Source organism: Phocoena sinus, chromosome 12 (assembly GCF_008692025.1).
Source record: "Phocoena sinus isolate mPhoSin1 chromosome 12, mPhoSin1.pri, whole genome shotgun sequence".
In the NCBI taxonomy this organism is placed as follows: domain Eukaryota; kingdom Metazoa; phylum Chordata; class Mammalia; order Artiodactyla; family Phocoenidae; genus Phocoena; species Phocoena sinus.
Genome location: NC_045774.1, coordinates 18,417,286 through 18,444,688, shown reverse-complemented (window position 1 = coordinate 18,444,688; position 27,403 = coordinate 18,417,286). Strand labels below are relative to the sequence as shown.

General features: G+C 40.3%; 1 long non-coding RNA gene across 1 annotated transcript in view; it reads right to left on the bottom strand.

Annotated features, from left to right (window-relative positions):
• Positions 1 to 27,403, bottom strand: part of LOC116763802 — a 131,566-nt gene that overhangs the window by 12,311 nt on the left and 91,852 nt on the right. The window contains exon 2 of the long non-coding RNA XR_004352622.1: positions 7,184 to 7,312. This is a non-coding gene — a long non-coding RNA (uncharacterized LOC116763802). The remainder of the gene's footprint in view (positions 1 to 7,183; positions 7,313 to 27,403) is intronic.

The window sequence follows — 27,403 nt, the reverse complement described above, 5'->3', positions numbered from 1 at the left end:
AGCACGTAGGGTGCTACAGGGAGCTGGCCCCTTCTCCCCATTTGTAGTGCACTCTGTTATGAACAGGACGTACAGATGGGAATTCCTGTCAATGAAAAGGTCACACACATGGCACAGCAAACCTAACTAGACGCTGAATCTTCCGCAAAAGGACCTCAGTGTGACTGAGTGACCTTTAAACCATCACACCATGACAAACTGCTCCAATCTGGTTCAATCACCTAGCTTTCCCTAACGAGTGGAAAGTTGAATGCACTGTGTCTATTCTCCAAACAGCCCTGCAGGATCACTTACGTTACAACTGTTTCTTTTCTACTTTTACCTGACAGCTTCATCTGTTACTTAGCCATAAGTGATGCAGACTTTTGTGCATTTCATGCATTTTATAGATATTGGCATCGTTGGGCATTGTTTTGTTTGTGTATGCCTCTCTCCAGCATTTTTTTTCACTCCCTTTCTTAGGCTGATATTTCTTTCTTCTAATAACACAGGTGAGACACACAATATTGATCTGACTGCAACACAGAACCCTCCTGAAATACTGAGAGCCGATGACCTCGTACTGCACCATACAGTAAAAGTTAGGATAGCCTTAGCAAAAGGAGTCAGTCAACTGTTTTATAAGACAGGAAACTATAAAAAGAGTGTTCTTCAGATTCTTCTCTCACTATAATCCATTCAGGTCATATTTTATTGGGGCTTATTACTAAGTTAGAGAATGATAAGTGTGGAAACCGTGGAAACGTCTTATGGCCAAATTGATGTTGCTTCGAAACCCTAGTGACTCACGCTGCAGAACACTACACATTATCCATTAAGGTGCCTTTCTCGGACTTTTGTAGCAGGGCCTTTTACAAGCTCATTCTAGGTTCAAGTTCAGCCACAAGCTCACTGGGAGAGTGGGTGTGATCTCTGCTGTAAAAGGTACTGCAAGTCACTAGATTTTTTTCAGAATTAAGGAAAAGACACCACAAACTGCACATTATCCTTCATCGACTTTATTCAATTAAATACCTTGAGTTATAAGATATATTTAAATGTTCCTAAATGTTTAAGACATTTACAGTACTCTCTTTCTCTCTCTCTTTTAAACCCAATGATTCGCCTCCACTTTTTTAAACTTCAAATAAGAATATGCCTTGTCAATGTCATTATACCCATGAACATGTTAGATTTCATTATTCTACATATGAAAAAGAATAAATAAATTCCAGTGGGTCATTAAATTTTGTAAGTTCCCCAAACCTATAACAGATAAAGTCACACCCTACTTCAAAGAGTGTAAACAAAGCAAGTTAAAACAAGGATTCCCCGTTTATGTATAGTCCTGAAGGTTAAATCTATATCTTATCTAATTTATGAAATCAAAATAGAGCATTAAATAAACAAACTTTCAGGTTGTTGACATATAAATGATAGTTTTATAATTCTGATTATTATTTTTTGTCAGAATCAATGATGGAGGATTTTTGCAATATAAGTGAATAAGAGTAGGGATTTTCAAAATAAAGCATTAAATATTTATTGGCTGTGTACAAAGTACTTCTTAGTCAGGTGATGCCATCTTGCAGAGAGCTGAATATTTTCCAGGTTTGCTGGCAATATGTTTTAGAGAAGGGGAGAGAAAACAGCAGATCTCTGACTTTTCTTGGGACTAGACTCAACAGATTTTTAAACCAGGTACATTCAGCTACTTAGGTACATGGAAACTGCTCTCAAGCTTTACTGAATTGCTGGTTCATACACAGGAACTAAATTAGGTCTATAATTTCAGATGCCCTTTTTTAATGACTCATTTTTCTGTCAATAAAATTGACAACAGAGACCAGTACAGTTCCTTTGCCCACCTCTGAGCTGCCCTGTTGAGTCATGTGACACAGTCCAATGTTGCCAGATATAGGCTGTCACTTTCTACTGGCGTTTTCATGGAAATAAGATTAGAAAAATGGAGCCTGCACATGCCCAGGGAGGCTTTCAGCGGACATGAGGGATGGCATCAATCATTCACCAGAAGGTCTGAGATTTTCATTGATAGTGCAGACCGTATATGTGTAACTAAAGATGAAGTATGTTCTTTTCCTGGTAAAAGTCATCTCCTTTTGTGGGGGCTTCTTTACTGACGTCAGAACCCCCTAAAAGATTCAAATAGCTTATCTTCCTTCCCTTCCTGAGACTAGAGAAGAATTTCTAAGATGAAATAGGGAAGTTAGGTTTAACTATGAGTTGAAGTCACATAAAGAATTTGCAAAATGTGCTCATCACAGGGGAAAAACTCTAATGATCCTTTTTTTTTTTTTTTTTTTGGCGGTACGCGGGCCTCTCACTGTTGTGGCCTCTCCCGTTGCGGAGCACAGGCTCCAGACACACAGGCTCAGCGGCCATGGCTCACGGGCCTAGCCACTCCGCGGCATGTGGGATCTTCCCAGACCGGGGCATGAACCCGTGTCCCCTGCATCGGCAGGCAGACTCTCAACCACTGCGCCATCAGGGAAGCCCTAATGATCCTTTTATAATCATTTTCAAAGGAAAAAAATGGATAACCCTCAGCTTTATTCTGACATTTTCCCCCATTGATGCCAATCATTTATTGGCTAATGTAACCAGATAGACTGTACTCATGAATATTTTGACACTTAAAGACAAATAACAAAGGAACAAATGTATAAGCTTGCCAAAGAACATAGGGACATGCTGAATAAAAGTCACCTTGGTGTTAATACACGCCTCCACTTTAAGAAAAGTGAAGAGGCCCAGAGAAAACTATGAGAGTTGAAGTGTAAATGTGACAATTTATATAAGATGTAAATTATTAATACATTTTAAGCTTTGTTAAAATTTTTAATTAATGTAATTAAAATATAGAAGAATACTTTTAGAAATGATGCTGGTTGTTCAAGAAAAGAAATAAAATAAGAAAAATAAAATACTGAGATAACATTTTGCCTGAGTAAATTGGCAATGATTTTTTTTTTTACTTTAAATATAAGCATGGGAACACTGGCAATTCTCATTCTTTGTTGTTATGTATGTAAATTGCTAGAAATCCTATAAAGAACAATTTAGCTATATCCATCAAAATTACAGATGCACCCTACTGTTTTACCCAGAAAGTTCCAATTTTAGGAATTAATTCTACTGATATACTCCCACGCATGCAAAATGTCTTTGTGCAAAGATATTAATTGAAGTCCTGCTGGAAATAAAAATAACAAAAATTGGAAGCAACTGAAATGTGCATCAGTAGAGGGTAATTAAATATATATCTTTAACTTATAAATATGGACAATGAAATGTTATATGGCATCTAAGACAGATAAGGCAGACGATTATGTAAAAGTTCACATGGTACAAATATAATTACATAACCAAAATGCAGACTAATGTGTAATACATAATTCTATTTGTGCATATATGCTTATCAGTGCATAGATTAACCCTAGAGGTATACATAAGAAACCAACAAAAGTGGCTATATGGGAATAAAAATGGGGAAACTTCTAAATTTATATCATGCACAAGTGTTACCAAGAGGGAGGATAAAAAAGAACAGAAAAGGAAAGAAAAAAAGAAAAAAGATAATAAAATAACTCAAGAGAGAAAGAAATAACAAAATTAATTCTCTGTGTACAATTTAACATGGCTAATAAAGTGCTTACTACGTGAAAAGCAATAGGTCTAATTTGGTAATTATTCTCTCCATTTTTATAGGATTTTAGAGTTTGAAAGCCTTTTCCCAGAGTTGATGCCAAGAGATCTATATTGCAAAACTTGGACCCATGCTGACTCATTGCCTAATAGTAAGGAGTCATTTTTATCTTTTTATACTTTTATATCTGACTCTTTGTACAATGATTATAAGACTTTTACCTTCTTTTCAAATCAAATGTAATGCCAAAAAATAAATCACAGAACTGAAAATTTTTTTAGCAAACATGCACCACAGTTCTAAAAATTGTTTCCTTAGGACCCTTAGAGAAGGAGTAGAATATTTTCATGTTAATCCTTTCATTTCAAAGAATTATTTTCCTAAACCATTTCTTTGTCTTGTATTTTCTCTGATTTTCATCCACAAATTTTAGCTACTTCTGTTCTCACTTGAGTTTTTGTTGACAGACTTCAAAAATAGCATTTATTGGGATTCCCTGGTGGCGCAGTGGTTGAGAGTCCGCCTGCCGATGCAGGGGACACGGGTTCGTGCCCCGGTCCGGGAAGATCCCACATGCCGCAGAGCGGCTGGGCCCGTGGGCCATGGCCGCTGAGCCTGCGTGTCCGGAGCCTGTGCTCCGCAACGGGAGAGGCCACAACAGTGAGAGGCCTGCGTACCGCAAAAAAAAATATATAGCATTTATTTAGCTCCTTTTGCCAGTGCAGTGAGTTACTTAACTTTTTAACCATGCACAGTCTAATCCATGTAACTACAGTGTGCCTGCCTAGCCACTCCTTGGGTTCCCTGGAGATACTCTGTCTCCTTATAATCTCACCCTATTTTCCTTTCAGATTCCCACCAAGCCAGGTTCTCATTCAGACTGTTAGTTCTGCTAAGGCTAGGAGCGTTGTCAGCTCTAATTAGATTCTATTCCTCACTACAAGCCTATTGTGGAATGTGCTTCCATAATAAAATTTAGTCTGAAATAGACTGTGTGCTAAAGGTCAAGCTAAGATAGCCTTTGGCTTCCCCCTAGATTCTAAATTGATTTTCTAGTTCATGAATCTCCTCTTTTATATTTGTTTGCTGGATGGCACGACCTTAGTGGAAAAGAGTTCTGATAATCCACCCATTTAGCGCCATTGTTTCTGGTGGCTTTACTTGGGATGGGCTGGATTCTGGGAGTCTAAAATCCTTGCTGCCCTAAAATCAGGTAATCAAGGTCATTGTGTCTCGTTGTCAGAGCCTCCTCTGATACCTTTTCCCTTAATCATCTATGCAGACCCTTTCCCTTTGGTTAACATAGAGTTCTACTCTTGGGTTTGTCATTGACACATGTCTGTAACACTGGCATCACAGGGGAATGGGGCAGCTCTTCAGAATATTGATTTGCAAGAGAAAACTAGGATCCCAGTGAGTTCTCGGAGATTATAGTAGAAGTGACTCTCAATTAACAGGCTTTTAAGTACCTATTATGTAGACTCAAATAGCATATAGTGTAGTTGGGGAGATGAGTCATGGACTCATGATTAGGCTAGGGAAAGCAGTAAATGCCATGTGCCAAATAAATGGTACATAAATTAAAGTATCATGGGAGCCCATAATCAGATAGCAACCACCTCCAGCTGGGATAAGCTTGGAAGACTTTTTGGACAATTTCGATTGAGTTTTCAAAGATAGGAAGGATTTAGGCCATTGAAGTGAAGAGATACTACTGAAGGAGGAAAAGGCATAAATCAAAAACAAAGTATAAAATAGGTTTGGGATGCACTGAGCACACACATTGGCTGGAATGGAGGTGTCTCGCGTACGGAGGTCAGAAGGCTTGTCATACTCAGAGACCTCTTCTTTAGGAAACTGCCCAGCCCACAGCCTTCTGCTCAGGGAAGAAGCCCCAGCACCACGCCCTGCACCCCTGCCCCCGCCTTTATGTTTTAATTGCATGGATGGGCAATCACTGGTGAAACTGGACTTGGGCAAGTGACTCAGAAGCAGCCAAATCAATTAGCACAGTGATGTCCTGAAATGATAGCCTCTGTCCAGAAGAGATGAGAGTGCTTAGCTGAGTTATTTATACCAGCTGCCTTTGGATTTTTTTTTTTTTTTTTTTTGTCGGTACGCGGGCCTCTCACTGCTGTGGCCTCTCCCGTCGTGGAGCACAGGCTCCGGATGCGCAGGCTCAGCAGCCATGGCTCACGGGCCCAGCCACTCTGCGGCATGGGGGACCCTCCCGGACCGGGGCACGAACCCGCGTTCCCTGCATCGGAAGGCGGACTCCCAACCACTGTGCCACCAGGGAAGCCCTACGTTTGGAATTTGAAGACTGATCATATGACAGCAAAGGGAAACAAAGATGACATGACAGAGGGACCATACAGGATGATGACCCTTCATCCATTCTTCTTATATCTTTTTTTTTTTACATGTTTTAAATTGAGATATAGTTGATGTACACTCTCCTTATATCTTGAGTTTCTCTTTGCATCTACAAGGAGTATCCCAGGGCATCCATATTTGAGATGGGGAGGTTAAGGATTATGGGGCAAGGCCCTGGCCTTAACCATGGCCTTGGAATTTGCAGAAAGATCCATAATGCCTCAATTCCCCCACCCCTATGGCTGAAGAAAATGTGAAAGTGGGCTAACATGAGGGGAAGACGGAGGTAGGATGGAAGCCTTGCTGTCTTTCAACATATGAAGCTTCTTTCCAAGTTTACAAATTGCAGGATTTAATCTGTTCATAAATAGTATTACCTGGAGGTAGACATATCTCCATTTTCATTCAGAGAGAGAGTACAACCCCCAAATCTGGAACCTGAGTGCTTGGAATTGAACCCCACCTTCCCCAGTATCAGCTATATAACCTAGGGCAAGTTATTTTGTTTCTCTGTACCTCAGTTTCCACATCTGAAAACAATAAGGAGGAGGATAATAATCATATCTGCCTTATAAGGTTGTTATAAGAATTAAATAAAGTACATGGCACACAGCAGGAGCTATATAAACACTGTTATATAAACTTAGCATATTTTTATTTCCAAAGATTCTATGTAAGTTCAGTGGGTATTGTATGTCCCCCAGTGTAGGCCGCTATGGACTTAGGTAAAACACTTAGGATCATTTTCATAATGAATAAATGATATGATGGTATAAAGAGTCCTGTTTGGGTACCATCCTAGCATAATATAACAAAAAGATAAATTAAAAAACAGGGTTCTAGAATTTCTTTCTTCCCACAATACTGAGCAGCAGGGAGAGAAAACTATGGGACTTTGTGTGGAGAATAGGAGGCCCATACAGGGACACAGTTCCAGGTCATCACAGCACCCACTGCATCTTCTCTGTGTGCCCATACCTAAGGTTGTGCCATGCAGCATGTTTGAACTGAAGGAGAACATTGCAGGGGACTCCATGCTTTCTTTGCAAGGAGAATACAAGGGCCAGCAATACAGAGATTACATCAATGAGGCATTTTTAAAATCACTTGCTATTTGAAATTCTCTGAAACAAAACAAGAAGAAAAAAACAACAGCAATACCTAAAATGCACGCCTCAGCAAACTGACAATCACTGCCCTGGTACTGACTGTCCGGGTAATGGGAGACGGCAACGGGACGCTTGGAGCCCTGCAGCTCTGAGGTGGAGAGAAGGTTCTTTCACAGCAACTCTGGAGAGAAAGAGAATGAGAGAGCAGAAGACAGTGATCAGCAGATTTCCGATGATGGCTGCGAGAGACAAGATCTCAAATGCACCGGATTTTAATGCCAATCTGCTTTCCAGTCTCATCTAACACACTTGAGTCTCACATAGGTCTGTCTTTCTTTTCAGGCTCCCAGGGGGAATCGTTTCTGCCTTTAGATCCCTTTTAGCCTTCTTTTGTTCCCACACACCTAAGGTCTAGCAAAAGCCTTACTTCTTGAGCATTTGTCCCAGGTGTGCTCTCAAAACATCCATTGTCTCGATCTTAACATCGCAGATCAAAGCAAGATCTTTATTTCCTTGAATCTGCTCTATTTTAAAAACCTCCTTCCTCTTCTGGTTTCAATTGTCCACAGTCTATTCAAAACACTTGAAAAGACTTCATCTTCCCAAGCATCACTTTATCACAATATTGCCTTTTCTTAGAATCCTATAGTTGCTCTTTATTGCTTCCTGAATCCCATTAATATCAAAGACTAGGGGCTTCATTGCCTTCCAACTGCTGGACCTCCCATCCTCTCACATTTTATTCCAACCCTGACTGCCATGTTTTCTATTACTTTCCCATTCTGCTGCCAGCAGAGAGTTTTTTATCCTCCCTCTCATTCCTCATCACACATGTGACATCTTCCCTTTGAACACAACTGTCCTACTCTTTGCCCAACCATGTCTTGAAAAATCTTCAGTATGATGGCTTTCACTCAAAACTTATAGCTTTCCCAAACAGTAAATAATTTTTCTTCTTTCTTCCTCAATTCCTGAGAATTCCACCATTGTAAACACAGAGGAGGATGAAGACCATGATGGTTAACTTTGATGAAAAAAATAATAACAGCTTGTATATGGCTAGAATTTCGCAGTTTGCATAGCAATTTCACACAATCTTATATTGTTGCTGTTCCTGTTATTATTACTTAGTTAGCAGAAACGATGTCCAAAACTCTTTTCTTCCTCACATCTCTCTATATTTCACACAGTGCTTCATATACATGGAGTAAAAGAAAGCTAGAAGGATAGACTGAGTTTTCATTGCATAGTTTTAGAAAATAATTTCCCCATGATTCCTTCTGTTTTCTCGCTTTGCAAGCTGGGATGATAAATAATTTGCCACTCTCTTCCCTCTACCAGGGGAGCTTTGAGGATTAAGGGCAGAATTATGAAAATGATTCATCTTACAAAGTGACCAAGAGAAGAAGTGGAATTCAAGAGAATCATGGCCCAAAGGGTCACGATTTGGGAATCATGCCCCACCCGGCATATTCCTTCTGCCTCTTTCCTATATCCATTCCAGCTTTAAGAGTATGAAGTAGGCACAGCAAAGAAAAGCTATCCCAGAACTCTTGAGCTTTTATCCTAAAAATCAAGACACACACTGGCCACGAGTTAAGCTGGCCAGTAGATTTAGCAGAAATATATATTTCTGCCATAGTATCTAATTTTGGCATAGTATATAATTAACTGTGCACATAATTCAGACCCCTGAGGCAACTTCCAAATAAATGTTCGTCATTTCCACAGGCATTAACACCTATTACTTTGCGGAGAAAAGCTCCAAGAAAAGATAATCTTGGTTTTGCATCGCTAAATCAGCACTCTGAAATAAAATATTTGCTCTATTTCGGTATTTATTGAGAAATGTTTATATTCTGGGTATCTTTTTTTCTAAACTACTGATTTCTTCCTCTTAATTTTGCCAAGTATTTAACATGCAACACCGTGGGATGCCCCTTTTGGAGAACAGAACAACCTTGCAGAGCAGTCAATTAGTGCCACTCGGGGTATTTTTACAGCACTCTACCTTTTTTGTGCTTTATGCTTTTTCAGAAGCTACTTTTTATTTTAGGGCAATGAAACTAGACCCAAGGTATATTTAGACAACCATAATGAGGGTTTATCACAACTGGGGGAAAGTGAAGAAATGTAGTAGAGGAAAAAGGAGAGAAAAGGTAACCAACACAAAACGAGCACAGACACGGCACCTGATGTGATGCTAGGTATTTTACTTTAGTTATTTACACGGTTAACATTTTATTTTGAAATTTCTGAAAGAACAGTCCAATAAATACATATAATCTTCACTTATATTCATTGATTGCTAACATTTTGCCCGATTTGCATGCCATATCTGCACTATATATATATATATATATATATAGAGAGAGAGAGAGAGAGAGAGAGAGAAAGATATATATGTATATATAGGACATATATATGTTTTATATAATACATATATATGTAGAGAGACATATATTTATGAGAGAGAGAGAAACACATGTACACATACACATATTACCTGTGTGCATATATATGGCACATTTTAAAGTAAGTTGTACATAACACTTCACCTCTAAATACTTCAGCATGCATCTCTCAAAAAACAAGGATGCTCTTCCACAAAATCTCTGTATCATTATCACACTCTTTGGCCATATTAAGTTTGATCTCTTGGATATGTGTCAATTGTAAGATCACTTGTAATTTCTCAATTGTAAAGATACATTTTTCCTTACAATTCAAATGTAATATGGGGGGGAGGGCAGTGCTACTTTGAGAATATCACTTTCTTCAACAATGTTTCATCTGTTTTAAGCATCAACTGATGACCCTGAATTATAAAAATATGATTCCAATTTTACCAATGAAGAAACCAGGTTTTACCTTCTTTATATTAACTAGCTAACATGTAGCTGAGCCAGCCTTCAGACCTACCCAGGACTATAGATTCATAATCAGCTGCCCTCTGGGGTCATGCTGCCTCGTTAAGATCTTGGTATAATTGGCCCCAATTCCTATAACACAATTCAGAGAAAACGCATTGCCTTTTTTAAGATTCCTGTAACTTCTTCCGGGACTTTCACTGTCAGGGATACTCCAGCCTCCTGGCCCTGATGAATCGGAGCTTCCTGTTCCATGCTAACCCAAAGGCTGAGCCCAGTTTTAGTTTCTTTCCTTGATTTCTATATTAAAAGAGCTTCTGAGTGGGTAGTAGACTTTCGTGAAGAGATGTTAAAGGAAAAGATTTACTTTGCCTCTTCACCAAAAATCTAGAACTGAATATTAGACATTTCTATTCTAAAAGTCATTTGTCTCGTCTCCATGTCCCTAGCCTCACCCACCCCAGCTTCTCAGTATTCTTCTTGATGTGAACACAAAGATTAACTTCCTCTCATATTTTTATGGAGAATAATTCAGCACTCCCCAAGCCTTATAGTAAACTCCACTGTTCCTGCTTCCCTATGCGTATCCAGACTCAAAGATTTAAATTACACCTGATCAAAATGTGATCGAGCATTGAGCTTCCAATTCTTTCTCAGTCATCCTGAGGGGGACTGGAAGAGGTAGAAGGAGTGGAATTCTTGTTACACGATATCTTAGGAAAATCAACCAATTAGCCTAAGGCCTTAAAATAAAGTCAGAGCCTAGTTTATATGCCTTTGAGTTTCCATGGAGATAAAACATTAACTGGAATGGGCCACTGTGAGGATGGTAAGAGGCTGACAGTCTCAGTAAAAATGATACAAGTGTTGGGTTTCAGATTTACGGTAACTGGTTTGGGGCTATACATGGAGTTACTCTTTCCCACAGAAGAAAGTGGCCCTTACATGCATAAAAAGAATAAGAGAAAGGGGAATTTTCATAGAGATATAAAAGAGTAAATATAGATACTTGGGAAGCAATACCCAGCTAAATGAGTTATCTTCTGCCTTTCAAAGAATCAAGACAGGATCTTGTAAGAAGAGAGAAGCACCAAATGTCCCCAAGCCAGACGGAAACCTCCACCATGTCCTGTTAACATATGAGAAAAGAAAGATATTCAAGATGGTAGGAGAATTAGCAATAGTCGTCTTAATTTTGTAAATATTTTTAGAATGCTTTATGAGATTAATTTTTGTTTGTTTGCTTGTTTAACCACGAAGACTATAATACAGGAAAAAATACCAGAACTTTAGGCAACTTCTATGCATGTTTTAAACTTTGTACACACATCTATGGAGACTTTTGTGGGTGTTAAATATGAATACATTTTATTCAAATGATATTGCCAAAGTGTTCCCCCAAACAGGACCTGTTCCCAAAACAACCAACTTTCCCAAAGCGCCATTTACTCCAGCCTTTTCTTTTATACTGTCCAACCTTGGGTCATCAGTCTGTGAAGCATCCAGTTCATTTCACATACAACCTTTTACTGCTTTGACCTTGAGAGCACAATGTCAATGTCTATATTCTGTTTTGGAGTGGAAGAGACTACAAAAGATTTTGCAATAGGTTACCCCATCAGCTTGTCACAGGAGAACAAACACAACTTGCGGCAAGGGACAAGGTCCCTGGTTCTATCTGCACAGCTCTGAGAGATGCCACTTTGCGATGACGTCGCTTTGCTTCCCTGCAGCCTGTCCATACCCACTATCCACCTCCTCTCCCCTCCCAGTTCTCATATCTCTTTTTTGTCAACCATTGGCTGCTTCCTAGCTTTTTTTTTTTTTTTTTGTGGTACGCGGGCCTCTCACTGTTGTGGCCTCTTCGGTTGCGGAGCACAGGCTCCGGACGTGCAGGCTCAGCGGCCATGGCTCACGGGCCCAGCCGCTCCGCGGCACGTGGGATCTTCCCGGACCGGGGCACAAACCCGTGTCCCCTGCATCGGCAGGCGCACTCTCAACCATTGAGCCACCAGGGAAGCCCTGCTTCCTAGCTTTGAAAGAGTTTTCTGCTCTGCGGTCAGGCCTGTGCCAGAGTTAATAAAAGTTTCACCACTGCTGTGCCCCTCTGTTCACACCATCTCAGGAGAAATAACTCAGACAACAACTGTTCTGAAGAGGAAAATAAGAAAAGCCAAAGAGAATTAAACTAAACGTAAGGCACTTGTCTTTTGAAGATCTCCTCTCCTTTGCCAGGATCAGGATGAACTATTTCTTCCCACAGCACCCCTCCTCTTCTAATCATTGTTATCATCTCCTGTGGACAGACCTGCTTCGTTGTTTTCTATGTCTAGCTTCCAGAAACCATGTGGACTACAAAGAAATGGCAGAAAGAGCGTAGTGACAAAGTCCAGTCTCATCCAGAGGGATGACTCTGAAAGACTGAGGAGAAGATGTAAGAAAAGTGTCAGGAGTTTTTCTGAAGAGGAACTTCAGAAAAGGAAGTAAGAATAGGCAAAGGTGGCATAAAGCTGGGGAGATGCTGTTTGCTGCTGTTAACAAATTGAAATGGTTCCAGGAGTCACACGCAAGACATTTTTTGGTTCTTAAGGAAGGTTCTATTTTTTTTCTAGGAGTAGAAAATAAAAAAAATTATAAAAATTTTTCAAAAAAGTTCAAAGGAATCCATTAGCCTGATAAAAAGATCCAACCTCTTTTATACATTTAATTATCAAATTATAATTGCCCTGAAATAATAAACAGTAGTTCACAATTTTTTAATGCTTGGTATGAGCTAGGCATTATTTAAGTGACTTGTTTGGATTACTCCCATTTTATAGACGAGGAAACTAAAACTTAAACAAAACAATTTGCTCAAGTTTCCAAACTTGCATAATTAGTAAGTGGTGAACCTGTACAAACTACCGCAACTACTCAGGACTCCATACTTTGAAGCGGGATTAGCCAATACAGGAAAATGCCAAAAGGAAGATTCAGGACCATGGAGGATCAAGAGTTACACAGTCTTAATATTACCTATGGCTCTACCAGATCCTCCAAAATCAACTTCCGGTAAATTTCATCATAACTACTTTTAGGCAAATCAAATAAAAATGTCCAAAAAAAAAGACATCGAGGGCTTCCCTGGTGGCGCAGTGGTTGAGAGTCCGCCTGCTGTTGCAGGGAACGTGGGTTCATGCCCCGGTCCTGGAAGATCCCACATACCATGGAGCGGCTGGGCCAGTGAGTCATGGCCGCTGAGCCTGCACGTCCGGAGCCTGTGCCCCGCAACGGGAGAGGCCACAACAGTGAGAGGCCCGCGTACCGCAAAAACAAAACAAAACAAAACAACATCGAGAAAGGGAAGGAGAGTTTTACCAGTCCTAGGAAGCCAGAAGGCTAGCCAGCTATTCTCCCATAGCTGTGAATGCACTTGACCAAAAGAGATTCATCTGCGAGGTGGAAGAGGGGTGGACAGAGGGGCCAGGGGTAGCAGGAATAACTAAAGGTTGTTTGCTAGAGAGAGAGCACTGCAGACTTGCCAGATGGTGAAAATGCTTACTTTGAGGAGGTCCCATTTGAATGAGGTAAAAAGAGAAGTAGGAGCTCTAAGGACAGCAAAGCAAAGCTGCCTCTGTCTCCCTAGAGGAAAGGACATAGGGAACCCCTTGGTGCTGCCCATAGGTAGCAAAGAGTCTGCCATTATAACTGGAGCATTTCAGTAGAAATGCATATGGGCTCTTAAATGTTTCCAGATCCCTGCTTCATTTAAGCCTTCTAGGGTAAGTAAACACCAGCAACACTTTCCAGTCAAACTGGCAAACATTCTACCTTTCTGTTTGTTGACAGTCAACAGTTTGTCTTCGATATATCTGATGGATCAGTGTTGAGAAATGGGACCTTGGAGAATCAAGGCCTTTCGCCTTGCATTAATTCCTCTGCCTGGTCAATAAGAGAAATAACAGTGCACTGCTCAGAACCCTGCTGCAGATAAATTAGATAATGTCTATAGAGGATAATGAAGATTAAAATGGTGCATGTACCATTGTCATGAATAATGAACACATTAGCTATACATTGTTATCCCAAACATACATTTTGAAGCTTATCGACTACGAAACCGGTGACATTTTAGTAGATGTTGGTTCAACTTAAAAGGAGGCCGTTTTGAAAAATGATCGACTAGATTCAAATAAGACTTTTAAATAATTTTCATATTTCTATTAACTGTTCATTTAGGATCACATTGTACATGGTCACTCATTATCACTAGGCCATTCTAAGCTTTTCACAAAAGGATTTCAAATAGTACTAGGTTTTTTTTTTTTCCAACCCAGACAGTAATGACCCTTTTTTTTTTTTTTAACATCTTTATTGGAGTATAATTGCTTTACAATGGTGTGTTAGCTCCTGCTTTATAACAAAGTGAATCAGTTATACATATACATATTTTCCCATATCTCGTCCCTCTTGCATGTCCCTCCCTCCCACCCTCCCTATCCCACCCCCAATCTGATCTCCCTGTGCTATGCGGCTGCTTCCCACTAGCTATCTACCTTACGTTTGGTAGTGTATATATGTCCATGCCACTCTCTCGCTTTGTCACAGCTTACCCTTCCCCCTCCCCATATCCTCAAGTCCATGCTCTAGTAGGTCTGTGTCTTTATTCCTGTCTTACCCCTAGGTTCTTCACGACTTTTTTTTTTTCTTAGATTCCATATATATGTGTTAGCATATGGTATTTGTTTTTCTCTTTCTGACTTACTTCACTCTGTATGACAGACTCTAGGTCCAACCACCTCACTACAAATAACTCAATTTTGTTTCTTTTTATGGCTGAGTAATATTCCATTGTATATATGTGCCACTTCTTCTTTATCCATTCATCTGTTGATGGACACTTAGGTTGCTTCCATGTCCTGACTATTGTAAATAGAGCTGCAATGAACATTGTGGTACATGACTCTTTTTGAATTATGGTTTTCTCAGGGTCTATGCCCAGTAGTGGGATTGCTGGGTCATATGGTAGTTCTATTTGTAGTTTTTTAAGGCACCTCCATACTGTTCTCCATAGTGGCTGTATCAATTTACATTCCCACCAACAGTGCAAGAGTGTTTGTTCCCTTTTTTCCACACCCCCTCCAGCATTTATTGCTGGTAGATTTTTTGATGATGGCCATTCTGACCAGTGTGAGGTGATATCTCACTGTAGTTTTGATTTGCATTTCTCTAAAGATTAATGATGTTGAGCATTCTTTCATGTGTTTGTTGGCAATCTGTATATCTTCTTTGGAGAAATGTCTATTTAGGTCTTCGGCCCATTTTTGGATTGGGTTGTTTGTTTTTTTCTTATTGAGCTGCATGAGCTGCTTCTATGCTTTGGAGATTAATCCTTTGTCAGTTGCTTCATTTGCAAATATTTTCTCCCATTCTGAGGGTTGTCTTTTGGTCTTGTTTATGGTTTCCTTTGTTGTGCAAAAGCTTTTAAGTTTCATTAGGTCCCATTTGTTTATTTTTGTTTTTATTTCCATTTCTCTAGGAGGTATGACCCTTTCTTCTTAAAAATTTTTTCAGAAAATTGGAAAGCATATTAAGAAAAAGATAAATAAACCCTATCTATGAAGTTCTACCCACTCTTTGGACCTTGTAAGTCCTCCTACCACTGCCATTTACCCAGCCACTGGCATGACTCACCTGATGTGCTTCTCCCAAGTAAGCCTCACCAGCTGCTTGCCCCTCCATTTAACTGCCTAACCTACCCCAATTTAAATGCCTGGATCCATGATGAATCTCTTAAATTTTGCTTTGTGGTTATGTGATCAATCAGTCAATCTATGCTAGTGAATTCTAGAGTAACTAATACATAAGTAACAGCTTGCAATTTTTACCTGGGACCTCATCACATGATGGTTGTTCCTAAATCTCTGTGTACATAACAGAGGTTGCTGGAGATGTAACTGCCTCGGTATGTACTGACCCTGTGACCCGCTCAGTCCTCACTACTCCAGAGCATCCTCCGCGCTCACCTCCCTTCAGGCCTCTTCAGCTCTTTATTTATTGTGCGAACTGTAAATCTGTTGTGGCATGTCCCTTGGCACTTTCACTGGACGAGCTTCTTGACTAGAACAAATTTTAAACTAATGTCCTCTCTCTGGCTGCTAGTTGGGAATTTTATCATTCTGAGAGACAGAGCCACAGAGAGAGAGCCAGAAACAGAAGCTCCAGTGACTCATTTCTGAACAAAATCCTAAAATAAGCAAGCTTTCCAAATGTGCATAAAATTTCAACTGCATCTGTACGTCCTGCTTATCTCTGGTACAAGGAAGCTTATTTAAATTGCCTCCAGAACTTGCCCCTACCCTCCAATAATATGGACAGTGCCAGTGCAGGGTGGCAGGGCAGGGGTCCTTGCAGAGAAGGAGAGAGAATGTTTCGGAGGGCAAACTGGAGAATCCACCCCTTAGGCCCGGCTGCTGACCACTTGCAAATGCAGGGCTGAGTCTGGGGCATCAGAGGGGAAGGTGGGGGAATTAGGTGGCAATTAGTTACATGGGATTCATGGTGGAGCAAAAATCTTTTCCTAAAGAAAGTCTTTAGATGAAAAGGATAATTTTGGGAAGGAAGTTTTTTCATCCACAGTGTTAAACGAGCTTATTTAAGCAGAAATTCTTAACCTGGGCTCTATGGAACCCCTAAAAGTTCCTGAGGGTATTCTGCAATTCGATGCAGAATGATGTGCTATGTGTATTGCATGAGAATAATTCAAGACTACAACTCTGAAATATTTTCAGCCTCAAAGAATAATTCATGACCTCAAAACATTTATAAAACTGAATTATAAACTGTAAACGTAAAAGACCCAAAGAGAGACATTCTGAATTACTGCATGGAAATATTGTACCTAGGCAGTGATTTATTCAGGTATGGTAAATGATGACCAAAGTAAGTGAAAGATACTATTTACTTATCATTATTATTTTTTATATCACCTTTTTGTATGCACAAACCCAGTGAAAGTGGGATGCTTCATGGAGGACAGAGAGAAAACAACAGGATTAACAGTGCTCTGAGATCCAGGGATTCATGTAAACCTTCTAAGCTTCTTATTTCAACTCTAAGATAAGAATTCGATCTGATGACATTTCAAGTGAACTTTCCACTCTAAACTTCTATAGCAAAGCCTTTATCCATGCTATAATTTAAATATTTGTTCTCAAAGGTACAGTCAATACAAAACAAAATTTTAAAACAAAAACAAATACACGAGGAAAAATACGTAAATTTTGTGTTCTTTTAAAACCTCTCCCAAAATTAAGACACTTCCTTGTCAGAAACCACACTGGAATATCTACAGAATTTGTCCAAAAGCACAACTTTCTTATGATTTGGTGACAGTCATTGAAAAAAGAATTGTAGTTTGCGGGACTGCCTAATTTGTTGATAACTAAACACTAGCAGTTATTCTTAAACTTCAGCCTGCATCAGATTCACCTCAAGGGCTGATTGAAATAGATTTCTGGGTACCACCCCCAAAATTTCTGGTTCACTGTGTGGGTGTGGAGCCTGAGAACTCGCCTTTCTAACATGTTCCTGGATGATGCTGAAGCTCTTGCACCAAGAACGACAGTCTACCCTGCACTACCTGCCACCCTGCACAAACCTCCACCCTGCACAACCCTCCACCCTGAACTACCCTCCACCCTGCACAGCCCTCCATGCTGTACTACCTCTGCAACAGAAGGCTGTCTGAGCCAAGGAACATCCCATTTGATTGTCATAGAGGAAACAGACATGTCTTGTTTTTTATCTCTGAGAGCAGATATATAACGTTTAGAAATTCCTAACTCTCTCATGAAACCTTGCTCCCGACATCCACATATAGACTCATTCTCTGGTAACTCAGTAAGTTTCATTGACTTATCTGACTTCTGGGTGGCAGCAGCTCTAATCTCTCAGATTTCCCCAAAGAGAAAAAAAGAGCCATGTGCACATTTAAAAGAAAGGAAGAATGGAAGGAAGGAAGGAAGGAAGGAAGGAAGGAAGGAAGGAAGGAAGGGGAGAGAGAGAAAGAAAGAAAGAGAGAGAGAGAGAGAGAGAAGAGAGAGAGAGAAAGGGAGAGAGAGAGAAAGAAAGAAAGAAAGAGAGAAAGAGAGGAAGGAAGGGAGGGAGGGAGGGAGGGAGGGAGGGAGGGAGGGAGGAAGGAAGGAAGGAAGGAAGGAAGGAAAGACAGGGTTAATACCACTCACTGAGCCTTAGGCCTTGACCAGGTAATTGGATGCCTTGTCTTAGGAGGCATGAAATGAGTAGAGTCCATGCCTCCAGGGAATACTGAGAAGTAGACAACACATGCTTGGGTCATATCTGTGCCACTTATTCATTACAACTCATTTAAAATAAACTGGGATTTTTTTGGTTGTTGTCCTGAGCTTGAACTTAATATTTTCTTAATGTCTGTTATCTACTTCTGCCGAAAGTGCTACTTCTTCCAGGGAGGAACCGGAAGTACAGCAGATGAGCAAGGGAGACTAAAGACCGGACAGAGCCCGGGTCCTGCTACATTTTTGCTATGTGACCTTTCTGAGCTCCCATTTCCTGGTGGGTAAAGTGGGAACTACTTATATTGCCACGAGTCTTGGGAGAAAAATGTGCATTTTCTTTTCCTTTCAGTTCCCTATAGGTAGATCTTCATTCACCATGTGCTTCATCACCCACTTTCAAAGGTCCCAATACACATCAGAACTATTTGGATGACACTAACGCATAATATGTCAACTTTCAGAGATTATATAAACTCCACTATCTTACATATCTGTAAGTGACAACCATGATAATTTATATTCTTAGACACAATGCTAAAAGTCTTAATAAAACACCTGCTAAATTTTCAATCCGTAAGTATGGCAATATCACCTACCCAATTACCCTGTCGAGCCTACGATGTGTAAGGCATTAGGCTAGGCCCTATGGTGCAGGGGTCCCCTGACCAAGACCGTCAGCATCACCTGGGAACTCATTAAAAAGGTGGATTCTTGGGTCGCACGCTACAACTACTGAATCAAAAACTCTGGAACGGGGCCCAGCAATCTGTGTTTTAACAAGCCCTCCAAGTAATTTTGATGTTTGCTAAAGTTTGAGAATCACTGCCATAGGAGATTCAAGAAAGTATCAAACAATCTGATTGTAATGCATGCGAGATTAGACAAGAGTTCAAACAGCAACCACACAGAGCAGTACGTAGCAGCTGTGTGAGTGTGACAGAGCTTGGGAGTTCCATGGAGGGACAGGGCACTTCACATTGGAGCATTAACAGAGGCTTCACGGAGAGGGCGTAGTAGAGTGAGGACTAAAGAATTTTAAAATGCAGAGCGATGCGGAAGGCAAGACAAACTGCAGAAGCAGCCTGAAAAAAGCTTTGGAGGGAGGTTAATGATTAATTCAGAGAAGCTCTTGTGATGAACCAGGCGAAGCAAAAAGTTGCTACATTATGGAGAATTTGGAACACTGTGCTAGAAATGTACTCCCAAAGCAGTGGGAAACCACTGCAGGTTTTTGAGGAGGAAAGTTACTCAAGCTGACCTGTGTTTCAGAAAAAAAGCTCTGGGAGTGAGGTGAGGGATTTGGCATAGAAGAGTTTAGAGGCAGAGAATGATGTGTTATAGCCCTTTCGTGAGGGACTCTGAATTCTAATTTAAGATCCCCAATGTTGTTTAAAAACCACTGCATTAGAATAAAGACTGTTTTGTTTAAATGAGAAATGCTGTCATCTGATCACATTTTGATCCATACCATGCATTGTTTCATAGCTCTAACTCATTCGATTAATTTAATAAATGCTCATTTGAATGCTTTTTCTGTACTACAAAACAAATGAAATTCAGTAGTATGGTGTTTCTTTTCCCAAACCTTCTTGTTAAGCAAAAGGATGCTTTCAAGTCAGGGATCTTGTGCTTGTGCATCATCCTAGCTTCCTCTTTTCTGGGAAGATGACACAGCCTTCCTTGTTTATCAGCACATCCAGCATGTCTGTCGGTCCCTTCCACTTTTCACAAGATGGGTCCTGTTCAGAACTTCCCTACTGGGTACAGCAATCGTGTCTCTCAGGAAGTTCAGTCCATACATCACTGGCAGGTCAACCATGACCTCGCCTCTTCTTTGCTAAAACTGACCCGCTCCAACTCCCAGAAGTCATCCTTCAGCAGGGAAATATCTATGTGACTTGGTAGAACCAATCAACTTAGTGGAACTTGACGGATGGGTAGGACTTGGTGGGCATAGGGGAGGGAACACAGGTGTTTGAAACACGCTGGAAATTGCATTTTTTGTTTGTTTGTTTTTTAACCTGACTTCTTGTAAGCCGTAATGTTCAGTGTTTAGGTACTGATGACCCTGTTTTTAAATCTCAGCCAAACTACTTATTGTGAGATCTCCTGGGTTTCTTGTTTTCTCTCAGTTTATTCATATTCAAAATGGAGAAAATCCTTGGAGTTGTAGTGAGATATGATGGTTAGCACAGGAACTATTATTATCATTTTTTAATTGTTGCAAGCAAATTGAAGTTTGAGAAAAAGTATCACTTGATCATTAAATTAGTTAATAGTAGAGAAGACACACATCAGCTGTTATAATTCAGTGATGCATATTTTATTCTAGATATTTAAAAGGAGAATAGGGTGTATTTTGTTCAGGTAATACAAAGGAGAAAGGTTTTAAGTTTCTAGTCAAGGAGCTGAGGCACAGAATTCTTCTTAAACAGCAATATACACTAACTTTAGTTTTTATTGCTTATGTTTCTAGTATAGGGAATATAACACACCAAATTATGCAGAAAGTAGATTTTAGTTTACTCCTGTAAAATGAATGAGAAGCATAATTTGGCTCTAAAAATAAAGTTTTAAAATTGCTTTCAAATTAAATTTTACTCTGGAATCAGAGTACTTTAACCAACACTGGTTAAAGTTGTCACTGGGCTGCGGTGACAACTATTCCATTTCACATTGAAAGAGTTAGAGCATCAAAAGAGAAGGAAGTAGCTTGAATTCACATATCAAATGAGTGAAATCTCACAGAAGAACTAAAACTGATTCTTGAGGCAGAGGGAGAGATGATAGGCAGAGCACAGAGGATTCTGAGGGCAGTGAAAATACTCTATATGATATTATAATGATGGATACATGCCATTCTACATTTGTCCAAACCCACAGAAGGTACAGCACCAAGAGTGAACCCTAAGGGTAAACTATGGACTTTAGATAATTATGATGTGTCAATATATTTTTATCCTTGTTAAAAAATTGTACTATTCTGGTGAATGCTTTTGATAATGGAGGAGGCTATGCATGTGTGAGGGGCGAGGGTATCTGGAAAATCTCTGTACCTTCTTCTCAGTTTTATTGCAAACCTAAAACTGCTCTCAAAAAATAAAATTTGAAAAGAAACTGACTCTCTCTTTCCTTAGGATGGAGCTCGGGCTGACTGGGCCATAGGGATCCCTGAGGGTGGAGCAGAGACTTCCAGGAAATTCAATCACAGAAGGGAAAAGAGCAGAGAATTCTACAGGAAGTCAAAGCCTGTTGAAATAACCAAGATGAGGTTTTAGAATTATTCACTGAAGTGTAAGAATATGAATGCTCATACTAATCAGTAAGTTCCAACACAGTGTATTTCCAGCACATGGTGGGATAGGAAAGGATGAGAACCACAGAGAAGTACTCACTGTGAACTCAAAAGTGTACAAAACCACAAATCTATGGTATAAAACCCCCCTCTACTGTATAAAACATAATGGATCACAGCAGAATATCAAAGACATTTAAAAGATCTAGAGTGGGGCTTCCCTGGTGGCGCAGTGGTTGAGAGTCCGCCTGCCGATGCAGGGGACACGGGTTCGTGCCCCGGTCCGGGAGGATCCCACGTGCCGCGGAGCGGCTGGGCCCGTGAGCCATGGCCGCTGAGCCTGCGCGTCCGGAGCCTGTGCTCCGCAACGGGAGAGGCCACAACAGTGAGAGGCCCGCGTACCGCAAAAAAAAAAAAAAAAAAAAAAAAAAGATCTAGAGTGATTCCAGGCCCTTGAGACTAGACAACAACCCGATATGAACTCATATTAGACTAAAACATGTCTCATTAGAAGCAGGGGTGACCTATCATGGAATCAGAGAAAAGGGAGTCAATATTTAAAGCAAATACTGAAAAGTCAAGAGTGGGATTGGAGACCATAATACTTGAGGAGCATGAATACATATGGCTGTGTAACATTCACGACAATCATCAGTGGTGAGGTAAAAACTGAGAAGACCTACAGCTAGATTGATCAAAGGTTGAGATTCAGCTGGGCAGGTAAAATGGGAGGACAGGCAGGAAAGGACATTAAAAGAAAGTGACTAAAGTGATTTACAACGGGGGTCTAAGTTGGATGAGAGAGCAGTGAAAGTAGGAGGAGTTGATGGACAAAAAGCCAGGAATCGTGGAGGGACTCAAGAGTGATGATGCTGGAAAAACAGAACCCTATGGTTTTTTTTTTTTTTTTTTTTTTTTTTTGCGGTACGCGGACCTCTCACTGTTGTGGCCTCTCCCGTTGCGGAGCACAGGCTCCGGACGCGCAGGCTCAGCGGCCATGGCTCACGGGCCCAGCCACTCTGCAGCATGTGGGATCCTCCCGGACCGGGGCACAAACCCGTGTCCCCTGCACCGGCAGGCAGACTTCCAACCACTGTGCCACCAGGGAAGCCCAGAACCCTATGGTTTGAGAAGCATAGGGCCCTGTGATCGGAGAAGGGTCTTGCTGAGTATGGGATCATAAGAATGAGGCATTGAACTGAGGAAAGTTGAAAGTTATTGGATCTGGAAAGATGAAAAATTCAAGAGGCCAGGGTGTTGCATGAGGAATCCAAGTGAACCGGAAAAGTAACCCACGATGGAGTATAAGGCTGTAAGCTAGGTGCTTCCAAGAATGAGAGGGAGACCGAGGAATTTGGTAAAGGAGGTAAGGAGAGATGCGGATTTAGTTGGATGTTCCAAGTCGCCAAAGAGCAAGGATTTTTACATGATAGAGAAGGACTCATGCCTGAAAGTAGGCTTGAGAATGAGGAGTACGCTACCCAAGTTACTGGAGCCGGGGAATTGGGCCACCTCCATTTGGGGGAAACAAGGTCCTTAGGGAGAGTCAAACACCAGCTAAGGCAAGGTTGTGCAGGGAATGTTCAGTGAAGGGGCTGAGGGCAAGGGGAATTGTGGATATAGGATAAGAGTGGACACAGAAGAAAAGTGGGAGAGGGAGAGGAGAAGAGAAAAGTTGGGTATGTAATAGGAAGAAAAGCACAGAAGTGTTTGGGGATAAAAAGATGGGAGAAGACAGAGGAAAAGGAGCTTACACTTTGGATAGTCACAGAAGTAGCAGGGGCAGGAGGCAATTTTTACATCCAATCCCCAGTGAACGGAGGAGATACTGTCAAGGAGGGATGGGGAAAGCCTCCAGGGAAGGAGTAAATCATGACCTGTGTTGATAGGACTTTTAGGGAATTGGAGAGGTTGGGCTAGCTTTGTCCCAGGAGAGACATAAAAGGTGGGGTGGAGTGGGGAGAGTTAAAGTGGGGCAAGATACTTTTGCTACTGTCTGCCCTTAAATAACCCTGAGCGCAAAGACAAGGTAGCTGAATGCCTCCATCAAAGAAAGCTTAACCCCCTCTCCGTTTCCTCCTGGGTTTCACTACGCTCAGAACATTTCCTCATAGGAGTACACTACGAGCCACTTGGGTATAAAACAATACAGATCACAGAGCAGTGCAAGCAGCAAAAGAAGGAGGGAGTCTTACAATATGTCCACAATGGTGTAAATGTTTTAAAGTTGAGCTACCAGGGGGTCAGTGTATTGAATCCAGGGGGAAAAAAGTATAGTATGTTGTTGTAGCTCCCCATAAACCTACAAAGCAGCACCTCTTTGTGTAGTCTGCATTCCTTGGAAAAGATAGTGGTTCTTTTCTTATGTGCTTCTGTTCCTCTCCTTAAAGCAATATCTTACAAACTGCAGACTTTCTGAGAAGAGATAAGAGGATTTGGGATTGTCCCAAATGCAGTCTGTGCACACTCTTATCTGCTCTTATCTGCTCAGATTATCTGGCCTTCATTAACTATTAAATGCTAACCTTTCCTATTCAACAAGAGGAGACTAATTTTCACAGCCTGATGAGAGAGATGTGGAGGTCCCTCAAGACCACGTCTTTCACATTTCCGCCTTCTGGAAGATACGCCCCCAAAAACTTTATTAAACACTACTAACCATTCTCATGACTGTATCTGCCATTCTCTTAACCTGGAGCGAGTTAGCAAATTTGATGTTCTCTGCATCTGGAGCAATTGTGTCTACAGTGCTCAGGGAAGAGGGTGGAAATGGTCCTTGTAGCTACTCTGGCCCTTTGGCCGGCCCGGTTTGGCAAAGCCCTTCTGGATAACTCTCACTTTGCCCTGGGGGTGGCCGGGTGTCCTGAGCTGTGACTCAGTCCATTTTCTTTGGCATTTCACTTCTTTTCAGTTGTGTGTTTTCCTCTCCTAAGTCTTTGAACATGTAACATTTACAATTCCTGAAGCAAAATTAGATGACATCATCCGGAGAGTTAGATCTTTAGAAAAGTGTCAGTAAAGTGTTCCTTTACTTTCTAGTAATCTGCTTATAATTTTAATTTTTGCAGATTAAATTCTGAGACCCAGGGCTGACTTAATAATTTGTTGTCCCTTCAGACCGATGGTTTAAAAATATTTGTTCAATATGTACTAAGGAGAGGAGTTAGATGTGCTGTGGGGTGAGGCTGATTAGCAGGGGTGCTCCAGCTGTGCTGAGCTGATCTGAGTAATTCAGTCCTCATCCCAGATGAGCTTAACACTCCACAAATGTCTCCTTGCCCTTACCTGACCCACCATCCTCAGAATCAGGTTAGAGACTTTTTTATTGTAACCTGAGCATGACTCTTGGAAGTCTTTATTTTCATCCCCAGAGTCTTATCAAAGTAATTCTTGCAACTCCTTTCCCCTAGAGGAATTCTGGTAAATATGATTCCTTCTTATTCCCATTGATGTCTCTGCACCCAGTGACCTTTACCTCTCTTCATATATGGATGAGCTGCCTCATCCTTGGACTCAGCCTAGCTAATAACTAAGGTCCCAAAATATACATAAATGTACAACTTTGATGCTATGGCAGTGATAGAATAACAAGGGAATACTGTTATATGTGACAAAGTTATGGCCAAGATTGGAAACCAAACTAACAGAGATTTTAATAATTTTTTAAACTTTCTTTGTCATTTAATTTTTTAATGCTTAATTCCAATTTTGGAGGAATTCTGAAAATTTGCCAGACAATTAACTGAGAGGGATGTTTTTGACAAAGTGTATTTTGATTTCAGCAAAACACTGGGCAAAATTTTTGCTGTATTGTTAGATGAGATGGTTAAGGCTAGGTATAAACAAAAATATAATATATGGGTAATGTTTTTAATTTTTATTTTGGAAAATTTCATGCATATGCAAAAAATACAAGATGGTAGAAAAAGCCACTAAGTACCTGTCACTTAACTTAAACCATTTTCATCCCATAACTAATTTTGTTTCATCAGTTCCAGAACCTTCCCCACTATCACCAAGATGAAAAAACACCTCAAAAAGCTGAGAAAATAGATTAACCAAATAAGTCAGATAGAGAAAGACAAATATATATCAATTACTTGTGGAATCTAAAGAAGTGATACAAATGAACTTATTTACAAAACAGAAACAGACTCACAGACATAGAAAACAATCTTACGGTTACCAAAGGGGAAGAGGGAGAAGGATAAATTAGGAGCATTGGATTAACAGATACACACTACTATATATAAAATAGATAAACAACAAGGACCTACTGTACAGCACAGGGAACTATATTCAATATCTTGTAATAACCTATAATGGAAAAGAATCTGAAAAAGAGTTTATATATATATATATCTAAATCACTTTGCTGTACACCTGAAACTAACACAGCGTTGTAAATCAACTATATTTCAATTAAAAAATTTTTTTAAAGCTGAGAAAATACATTTGATATTAACAAGATAAAATACTATCAGTGTAAACAGAAATTTCTCCTTTGAGAATTTTTAAATGTGTGTCATTTAATTTAATTGATTTTAATTTTAAGGATAAAGAAAAAGTTTTAAAGAAATTTGGGAGAAAAAGCTCTGAGTGGGATAGCTCAATATAAACCAATTCCTTGAGAAAACTGCTAAACAAGTGGACACCATCTAAGCTAAGACAAAAAGTGGTTTCCAGATCAACTAGATGATCATGAACTCTTGTCTTATGGGCCCCCACTGAGATACTGTCTTTAACTCTGAACACCACATGTTAAGAAAGATAATGTACAAGCAAACCACATCCTGGGAGAGCTACAGAAAAGGTATCCAAAAGTCATAGGGGGAGCAGGTAAAGAAACTAGGCATGTGTCATTTGAATTAAAAATAATTAAGAAGTTAAAAGACAAGAAAATTGCCTTCAGTCACTGAATCATTGTCTGTGGAAAAAGGACTAGTTTTGCCCATTTAAAGATATGCTGAGTATCTTGTGACACTTTGCAGGCTTCTGTTGCTTTCATATGGTGACAAATTTTAGACTCTTTCATGTCTTTTACTTCAGTATAAGCTTAATACCAGGCATACTAAATACCATCTTTCAGATGCTTACCGTTCTCCAAATGACGAACAGATCAAATCTAAATGTGAAAAGTTCAGTCAGTATTGGGCACGGGAATGAAAAATTTAAACATCCCTAGCAACTGATGTCATAGGATTCTGCTAAGGTGGGATGAGAATCATTTTTAATAAGAATAAAAAAGAATAGATCCTGGAGACATTGCTCCACAAGTCAAACTTTCCAGAAAAGGACAGGCTATCAAGGAAGGGAGAAGGGAAGTGTGGTTCTTAACCACCACATTATCATGTCCAGAGCCTCGCACAGAGCTTGACAGATGTGTTCCATAAATGCTGGTTGAACTGACATGCACAGGGCCATACGCTGCATAAGGGAAAGATGCTGAGAAGACCCCGTAAAAGAAGACCCCCTGCTATTTTACTCCCATCCTCTCCAACGTCTGCAAGTGTCTGGGAGTTCAACTTTGGAACTCATCCCTTCACCTTTTGAATATGATCACAATCAAAATGCAAGTGCTTCTGGAACAAGTCATCACCCAGGCACAAAGTGGTCGCACAGTATGTAAGAAGGATGGGCTCAGAGTCTGCCCAGTTTGGGTTTAATTCCCACCTCTGCCCCTTAGCAGTTGTGTGGCACTGGACAAATCTCTTAATTTCTTTGCACTTCTTTTTTTATATGCAAAAAGCTGGATTTTTAAAAGGATTAACAATAAGCAGTGTTTAACTGTCACACATGCTCAAGTAAAG